Consider the following 9,583-nt stretch of genomic DNA (forward strand, 5'->3'; position numbering starts at 1 on the left):
TGAGCCTGAAATTCTAAGGCTTTGGCTAAAAACAATCTTGAGGACATAGTCATTTCACAGCCAAGCTAATATGTACTTTGTTTTAAAATTGCATGGCTATTTATGATAAGTATAATGTATGCAAATTATTTAATATATGCAAATTCTTCAAAGAAATGTGGCCCTGTCACTGCATTCTTTAGGTTTTTGTGAGTTTCACTGAGTTTCACAAGTCTTTTATCAGTCATAAAAAAAGTGGAAATGGAAGTTGGGGATAGGAAAGTTCCATTTTACAGTAATGAAGAACTTAAAAGTTGAAAAACAGGAATTAAACCTTGACCCGTGTGGCTGTAACACTTTTCTTCCTCTGAGGCTACAGTCTACGGTCCGTGCTATCGGGAATCCTTTGGACATCCCTACCCCATTGAAATAAAAGTGGTTAAGGGTTAGGGTTAGGTAAGAGTTATGGTTAAGATTATTGCAAGGGTACGGCTTAAGGTTAAAGTTAGAGATTAGTTCACAGACGTCCCAAGGATCCCAGATAGCACTGACCTATAGCCTAATGAACAACAGTACTTGTTCAGGTGGATAGTGTGTGTAGTGTAATGGGCCTGATGGGTTCCTGTCGGTCTGCTATCTGCATGTCATTCTCCTTCCATGCAGCCAGCCGCTCCAAACATTAGCCAGAATGTTATCACTGGGAAAAGGCAGTGAAGCACGCTGTCACAGACCTTTGTCCCCAGGAGACCCAACCATATTATCTCCACAGCTACTCTAAAGGTCCTCTACCAAACCACTGGCATGAACATGTGGACAGAGACATGTGGTCGTGTCAGGGGAAAAAGACGCAATAAAACCAATAAAGTACGTCAGTTAAGAGTGTTGGGCCGGAAATCGAAAGATCGCTGGTTCAAAATCCCAGAGCCAACTACATGAAAAATCTGTCAATGCGCCCTTGAGCAATGCACTTAACCCTAGTTTCTCTGGATACGAGCGTCTGCTAAGTGGCGTAAATGTAAAGGGAGATAACATAGTTAAAGTGCTTTGAAAATAAACGGAAATAGAGAGATCCAAATTCATTGGTGGCCAAGTTGCTCTGTTGCCTGTTTTGGACTTTAGTCCCATAGCAGAGCCTTGACCAAAGACTGTGTGGAAGGCTCCCTGTAGTGTACTTTTTTGACATGCTAGCAACAAGACTGGTGGCCATTTAAAAAAAAAAAAATAATAGCATATAAACAAAACATAATGAAAACATGTTAGGAAATACTGACATTCCCAATATATATATTTTTTCAGGAAAGGGAGTAAACTGGGGTGGGTAAGTCCATTCTGATTCAGCCCACTGCAAGACATTCTCCTAAACTATGTAACATGTAAACTCCTGAAATAGGTAACATATAAACTCTTTACTAAACTACATAACATATAAACTCATCCTAAACTCTATAACATGTAAACTCCTCCTAAACTATATAACATGTAAACTTCTAAACTATGTAACATATAAACTCATCCTGAACTATGTAACATATAAACTCCTCCTAAATTATGTAACATGTAAACTCTTCCTAAACTATGTAACATGTAAACTCCTCCTGATCTCTATAACACGTAAACTCCTCCTAAACTATGTAACATGTAAACTCCTCCTAAACTATGGAACATGTAAACTCTTCCTAAACTATGGAACATGTAAACTCTTCCTAAACTCTGTAACATGTAAACTCCTCCTAAACTACATAACATGTAAACTCCTCCTAAACTATGGAACATGTAAACTCTTCCTAAACTCTGTAACATATAAACTCCTCCTGAACGATATAACATGTAAACTCCTAAACTATATAGCATGTAAACTCCTCCTAAACTATGGAACATGTAAACTCTTCCTAAACTCTGTAACATATAAACTCCTCCTGAACTATATAACATGTAAACTCTTCCTAAACTATATAACATGTAAACTCCTCCTGAACTATGTAACATGTAAACTCTTCCTAGACTATATAGCATGTAAACTCCTCCTAAACTATGGAACATGTAAACTCCTCCTAAACTATATAACATGTAAACTCCTAAACTATATAACATGTAAACTCCTCCTAAACTATATAACATGTAAACTCCTAAACTATATAACATGTAAACTCCTCCTAAACTATGGAACATGTAAACTCCTCCTAAACTATATAACATGTAAACTCCTAAACTATATAACATGTAAACTCCTCCTAAACTATATAACATGTAAACTCCTCCTGAACGATATAACATGTAAACTCCTAAACTATATAACATGTAAACTCCTCCTAAACTATATAACATGTAAACTCCTAAACTATATAACATGTAAACTCCTCCTAAACTATGGAACATGTAAACTCCTCCTAAACTATGGAACATGTAAACTCCTCCTGAACTATATAACATGTAAACTCCTCCTAAACTATGGAACATGTAAACTCTTCCTAAACTCTGTAACATATAAACTCCTCCTGAACGATATAACATGTAAACTCCTAAACTATATAGCATGTAAACTCCTCCTAAACTATGGAACATGTAAACTCTTCCTAAACTCTGTAACATATAAACTCCTCCTGAACTATAACATGTAAACTCTTCCTAAACTATATAACATGTAAACTCCTCATGAACTATGTAACATGTAAACTCTTCCTAAACTATATAGCATGTAAACTCCTCCTAAACTATGGAACATGTAAACTCCTCCTAAAGTATATAACATGTAAACTCCTAAACTATATAACATGTAAACTCCTCCTAAACTATATAACATATAAACTCCTAAACTATATAACATGTAAACTCCTCCTAAACTATGGAACATGTAAACTCCTCCTAAACTATATAACATGTAAACTCCTAAACTATATAACATGTAAACTCCTCCTAAACTATATAACATGTAAACTCCTCCTGAACGATATAACATGTAAACTCCTAAACTATATAACATGTAAACTCCTCCTAAACTATATAACATGTAAACTCCTCCTGAACTATGGAACATGTAAACTCTTCCTAAACTATATAGCATGTAAACTCCTCCTAAATTATGTAACATGTAAACTCCTAAACTATATAACATGTAAACTCCTCCTAAACTATATAACATGTAAACTCCTCCTAAACTATGGAACATGTAAACTCCTCCTAAACTATGGAACATGTAAACTCCTCCTGAACTATATAACATGTAAACTCCTCCTAAACTATGGAACATGTAAACTCCTCCTAAACTATGGAACATGTAAACTCCTCCTAAACTATATAACATGTAAACTCCTCCTGAACTATATAACATGTAAACTCCTCCTGAACTATGGAACATGTAAACTCCTCCTAAACTATGGAACATGTAAACTCCTCCTAAACTATGGAACATGTAAACTCCTAAACTATATAACATGTAAACTCCTCCTAAACTATGGAACATGTAAACTCCTAAACTATATAACATGTAAACTCCTCCTAAACTATATAACATGTAAACTCCTCCTAAACTACATAACATGTAAACTCCTCCTAAACTATGGAACAGGTAAACTCCTCCTAAACTATGGAACATGTAAACTCTTCCTAAACTCTGTAACATGTAAACTCCTCCTAAACTACATAACATGTAAACTCCTCCTAAACTATGGAACATGTAAACTCTTCCTAAACTCTGTAACATATAAACTCCTCCTGAACGATATAACATGTAAACTCCTAAACTATATAGCATGTAAACTCCTCCTAAACTATGGAACATGTAAACTCTTCCTAAACTCTGTAACATATAAACTCCTCCTGAACTATATAACATGTAAACTCTTCCTAAACTATATAACATGTAAACTCCTCCTGAACTATGTAACATGTAAACTCTTCCTAGACTATATAGCATGTAAACTCCTCCTAAACTATGGAACATGTAAACTCCTCCTAAACTATATAACATGTAAACTCCTAAACTATATAACATGTAAACTCCTCCTAAACTATATAACATGTAAACTCCTAAACTATATAACATGTAAACTCCTCCTAAACTATGGAACATGTAAACTCCTCCTAAACTATATAACATGTAAACTCCTAAACTATATAACATGTAAACTCCTCCTAAACTATATAACATGTAAACTCCTCCTGAACGATATAACATGTAAACTCCTAAACTATATAACATGTAAACTCCTCCTAAACTATATAACATGTAAACTCCTAAACTATATAACATGTAAACTCCTCCTAAACTATGGAACATGTAAACTCCTCCTAAACTATGGAACATGTAAACTCCTCCTGAACTATATAACATGTAAACTCCTCCTAAACTATGGAACATGTAAACTCTTCCTAAACTCTGTAACATATAAACTCCTCCTGAACGATATAACATGTAAACTCCTAAACTATATAGCATGTAAACTCCTCCTAAACTATGGAACATGTAAACTCTTCCTAAACTCTGTAACATATAAACTCCTCCTGAACTATAACATGTAAACTCTTCCTAAACTATATAACATGTAAACTCCTCATGAACTATGTAACATGTAAACTCTTCCTAAACTATATAGCATGTAAACTCCTCCTAAACTATGGAACATGTAAACTCCTCCTAAAGTATATAACATGTAAACTCCTAAACTATATAACATGTAAACTCCTCCTAAACTATATAACATATAAACTCCTAAACTATATAACATGTAAACTCCTCCTAAACTATGGAACATGTAAACTCCTCCTAAACTATATAACATGTAAACTCCTAAACTATATAACATGTAAACTCCTCCTAAACTATATAACATGTAAACTCCTCCTGAACGATATAACATGTAAACTCCTAAACTATATAACATGTAAACTCCTCCTAAACTATATAACATGTAAACTCCTCCTGAACTATGGAACATGTAAACTCTTCCTAAACTATATAGCATGTAAACTCCTCCTAAATTATGTAACATGTAAACTCCTAAACTATATAACATGTAAACTCCTCCTAAACTATATAACATGTAAACTCCTCCTAAACTATGGAACATGTAAACTCCTCCTAAACTATGGAACATGTAAACTCCTCCTGAACTATATAACATGTAAACTCCTCCTAAACTATGGAACATGTAAACTCCTCCTAAACTATGGAACATGTAAACTCCTCCTAAACTATATAACATGTAAACTCCTCCTGAACTATATAACATGTAAACTCCTCCTGAACTATGGAACATGTAAACTCCTCCTAAACTATGGAACATGTAAACTCCTCCTAAACTATGGAACATGTAAACTCCTAAACTATATAACATGTAAACTCCTCCTAAACTATGGAACATGTAAACTCCTAAACTATATAACATGTAAACTCCTCCTAAACTATATAACATGTAAACTCCTCCTAAACTACATAACATGTAAACTCCTCCTAAACTATGGAACAGGTAAACTCCTCCTAAACTATGGAACATGTAAACTCCTCCTAAACTATGGAACACGTAAACTCCTCCTAAACTATGGAACATGTAAACTCCTCCTGAACTATATAACATATAAACTCCTCCTAAACTATGGAACATGTAAACTCCTCCTAAACTATGGAACATGTAAACTCCTCCTAAACTATGGAACATGTAAACTCCTCCTAAACTATGGAACATGTAAACTCCTCCTAAACTTTGGAACATGTAAACTCCTCCTAATCTATGGAACATATAAACTCCTCCTGAACTCTGTAACATATGAACTCCTCCTAAACTATGGAACATGTAAACTCCTCCTAAACTATATAACATATAAACTCCTCCTAAACTATGGAACATGTAAACTCCTCCTAAACTATGGAACATGTAAACTCCTCCTAAACTTTGGAACATGTAAACTCCTCCTAAACTATGGAACATATAAACTCCTCCTGAACTCTGTAACATATAAACTCCTCCTAAACTATGGAACATGTAAACTCCTCCTAAACTATATAACATATAAACTCCTCCTAAACTATGGAACATGTAAACTCCTCCTAAACTATGGAACATGTAAACTCCTCCTAAACTATGGAACATGTAAACTCCTCCTAAACTATGGAACATGTAAACTCCTCCTAAACTATGGAACATGTAAACTCCTCCTAAACTATGGAACATGTAAACTCCTCCTAAACTATGGAACATGTAAACTCCTCCTAAACTATGGAACATGTAAACTCCTCCTGAACTATGTAACATGTAAACTCCTCCTGAACTCTGTAACAGTTCCTCGGCATACACATCACAGACAAACTGAATTGGTCCACTCACACAGACAGCATCGTGAAGAAGGCGCAGCAGCGCCTCTTCAACCTCAGGAGGCTGAAGAAATTCGGCTTGTCACCAAAAGCACTCACAAACTTCTACAGATGCACAATCGAGAGCATCCTGGCGGGCTGTATCACCGCCTGGTATGGCAACTGCACCGCCCTCAACCGTAAGGCTCTCCAGAGGGTAGTGAGGTCTGCACAACGCATCACCGGGGGCAAACTACCTGCCCTCCAGGACACCTACACCACCCGATGTCACAGGAAGGCCATAAAGATCATCAAGGACATCAACCACCCGAGCCACTGCCTGTTCACCCCGCTATCATCCAGAAGGCGAGGTCAGTACAGGTGCATCAAAGCTGGGACCGAGAGACTGAAAAACAGCTTCTATCTCAAGGCCATCAGACTGTTAAACAGCCACCACTAACACTGAGTGGCTGCTGCCAACACACTGACACTGACTCAACTCCAGCCACTTTAATAATGGGAATTGATGGGAAATGATGTAAATATATCACTAGCCACTTTAAACAATGCTACCTTATATAAATGTTACTTACCCTACATTATTCATCTCATACGCATACGTATATACTGTACTCTATATCATCGACGGTATCCTTATGTAATACATGTATCACTAGCCACTTTATACTATACTATGCCACTTTGTTTACATACTCATCTCATTTGTACATACTGTACCCGATACCATCTACTGTATCTTGCCTATGCTGCTCTGTACCATCACTCATTCATATATCCTTATGTACATATCCTTTATCCCCTTACACTGTGTACAAGACAGTAGTTTGGAATTGTTAGTTAGATTACTTGTTATTACTGCATTGTCGGAACTAGAAGCACAAGCATTTCGCTACACTCGCATTAACATCTGCTAACCATGCGTATGTGACAAATAAAATTTGATTTGATTTGATTTGATTTGATTTGATAACATGTAAACTCCTCCTAAACTATATAACATGTAAACTCCTCCTAAACTATGGAACATGTAAACTCCTCCTAAACTATATAACATGTAAACTCCTCCTAAACTATATAACATGTAAACTCCTCCTGAACTCTGTAACATGTAAACTCCTCCTAAACTATATAACATGTAAACTCCTCCTGAACTCTGTAACATGTAAACTCCTCCTAAACTATATAACATGTAAACTCCTCCTAAACTATGGAACATGTAAACTCCTCCTAAACTATATAACATGTAAACTCCTCCTGAACTCTGTAACATGTAAACTCCTCCTGAACTCTGTAACATATAAACTCCTCCTGAACTATATAACATGTAAACTCCTAAACTATATAACATATAAACTCCTCCTAAACTATATAGCATGTAAACTCCTCCTGAACTCTGTAACATGTAAACTCCTCCTGAACTATGGAACATGTAAACTCCTCCTAAACTATATAACATGTAAACTCCTCCTAAACTATATAGCATGTAAACTCCTCCTAAATTATGTAACATGTAAACTCCTCCTGAACGATATACCATGTAAACTCCTCCTAAACTATATAACACATGAACTCCTCCTGAACTATGGAACATGTAAACTCCTCCTAAACTATGGAACATGTAAACTCCTCCTAAACTATGGAACATGGAAACTCCTCCTAAACTATGGAACATATAAACTCCTCCTGAACTATGTAACATGTAAACTCCTCCTGAACTCTGTAACATGTAAACTCCTCCTAAACTATATAACATGTAAACTCCTCCTAAACTATATAACATGTAAACTCCTCCTGAACTCTGTAACATGTAAACTCCTCCTAAACTATATAACATGTAAACTCCTCCTGAACTCTGTGACATGTAAACTCCTCCTAAACTATATAACATGTAAACTCCTCCTAAACTATGGAACATGTAAACTCCTCCTAAACTATATAACATGTAAACTCCTCCTGAACTCTGTAACATGTAAACTCCTCCTGAACTCTGTAACATGTAAACTCCTAAACTATATAACATATAAACTCCTCCTAAACTATATAGCATGTAAACTCCTCCTGAACTCTGTAACATGTAAACTCCTCCTGAACTATGGAACATGTAAACTCCTCCTAAACTATATAACATGTAAACTCCTCCTAAACTATATAGCATGTAAACTCCTCCTAAATTATGTAACATGTAAACTCCTCCTGAACGATATAACATGTAAACTCCTCCTAAACTATATAACATATAAACTCCTCCTGAACTATATAACATGTAAACTCCTCCTAAACTATATAACATGTAAACTCCTAAACTATATAGCATGTAAACTCCTCCTGAACTATGTAACATATAAACTCCTCCTAAATTATGTAACATGTCAACTACTCCTGAACTATATAACATATAAACTCCTCCTGAACTATGGAACATGTAAACTCCTCCTGAACTATAACATGTAAACTCCTCCTGAACTATATAACATGTAAACTCCTCCTGAACTATAACATGTAAACTCCTCCTAAACTATATAACATGTAAACTCCTCCTGAACTATAACATATAAACTCCTCCTGAACTATATAACATGTAAACTCCTAAACTATGTAACATGTAAACTCCTTCTAAACTGTGTAACATGTAAAGTCCTCCTAAATTGTGTAACATGTAAACTCCTCCTGAACTCTCTAAAATGTAATCTCCTGCTAAACTATATAACATGTAAACTCCTCCTGAACTATATAACATGTAAACTCCTCCTGAACTATATAACATGTAAACTCCTGCTAAACTCTGTAACATGTAAACTCCTCCTGAACTATATAACATGTAAACTCCTCCTGAACTATAACATGTAAACTCCTCCTAAACTATATAACATGTAAACTCCTCCTGAACGATATAACATGTAAACTCCTAAACTATGTAACATGTAAACTCCTTCTAAACTGTGTAACATGTAAAGTCCTCCTAAATTGTGTAACATGTAAACTCCTCCTGAACTCTCTAAAATGTAATCTCCTGCTAAACTATATAACATGTAAACTCCTCCTGAACTATAACATATAAACTCCTCCTAAACTTTATAACATATAAACTCCTCCTAAATTATGTAACATGTAAACTCCTCCTAAAATATATAACATATAAACTCCTCCTAAACTATGGAACATGTAAACTCCTCCTGAACTATATAGCATATAAACTCCTCCTAAACCAAATAACATGTAAACTCCTCCTAAATTATGTAACTTGTAAACTCCTCCTAAAACATGTAACATGTAAACTCCTCCTAAAATATGTAACAT

This window comes from Oncorhynchus clarkii, chromosome 16, assembly GCF_045791955.1.
Source record: "Oncorhynchus clarkii lewisi isolate Uvic-CL-2024 chromosome 16, UVic_Ocla_1.0, whole genome shotgun sequence".
In the NCBI taxonomy this organism is placed as follows: domain Eukaryota; kingdom Metazoa; phylum Chordata; class Actinopteri; order Salmoniformes; family Salmonidae; genus Oncorhynchus; species Oncorhynchus clarkii.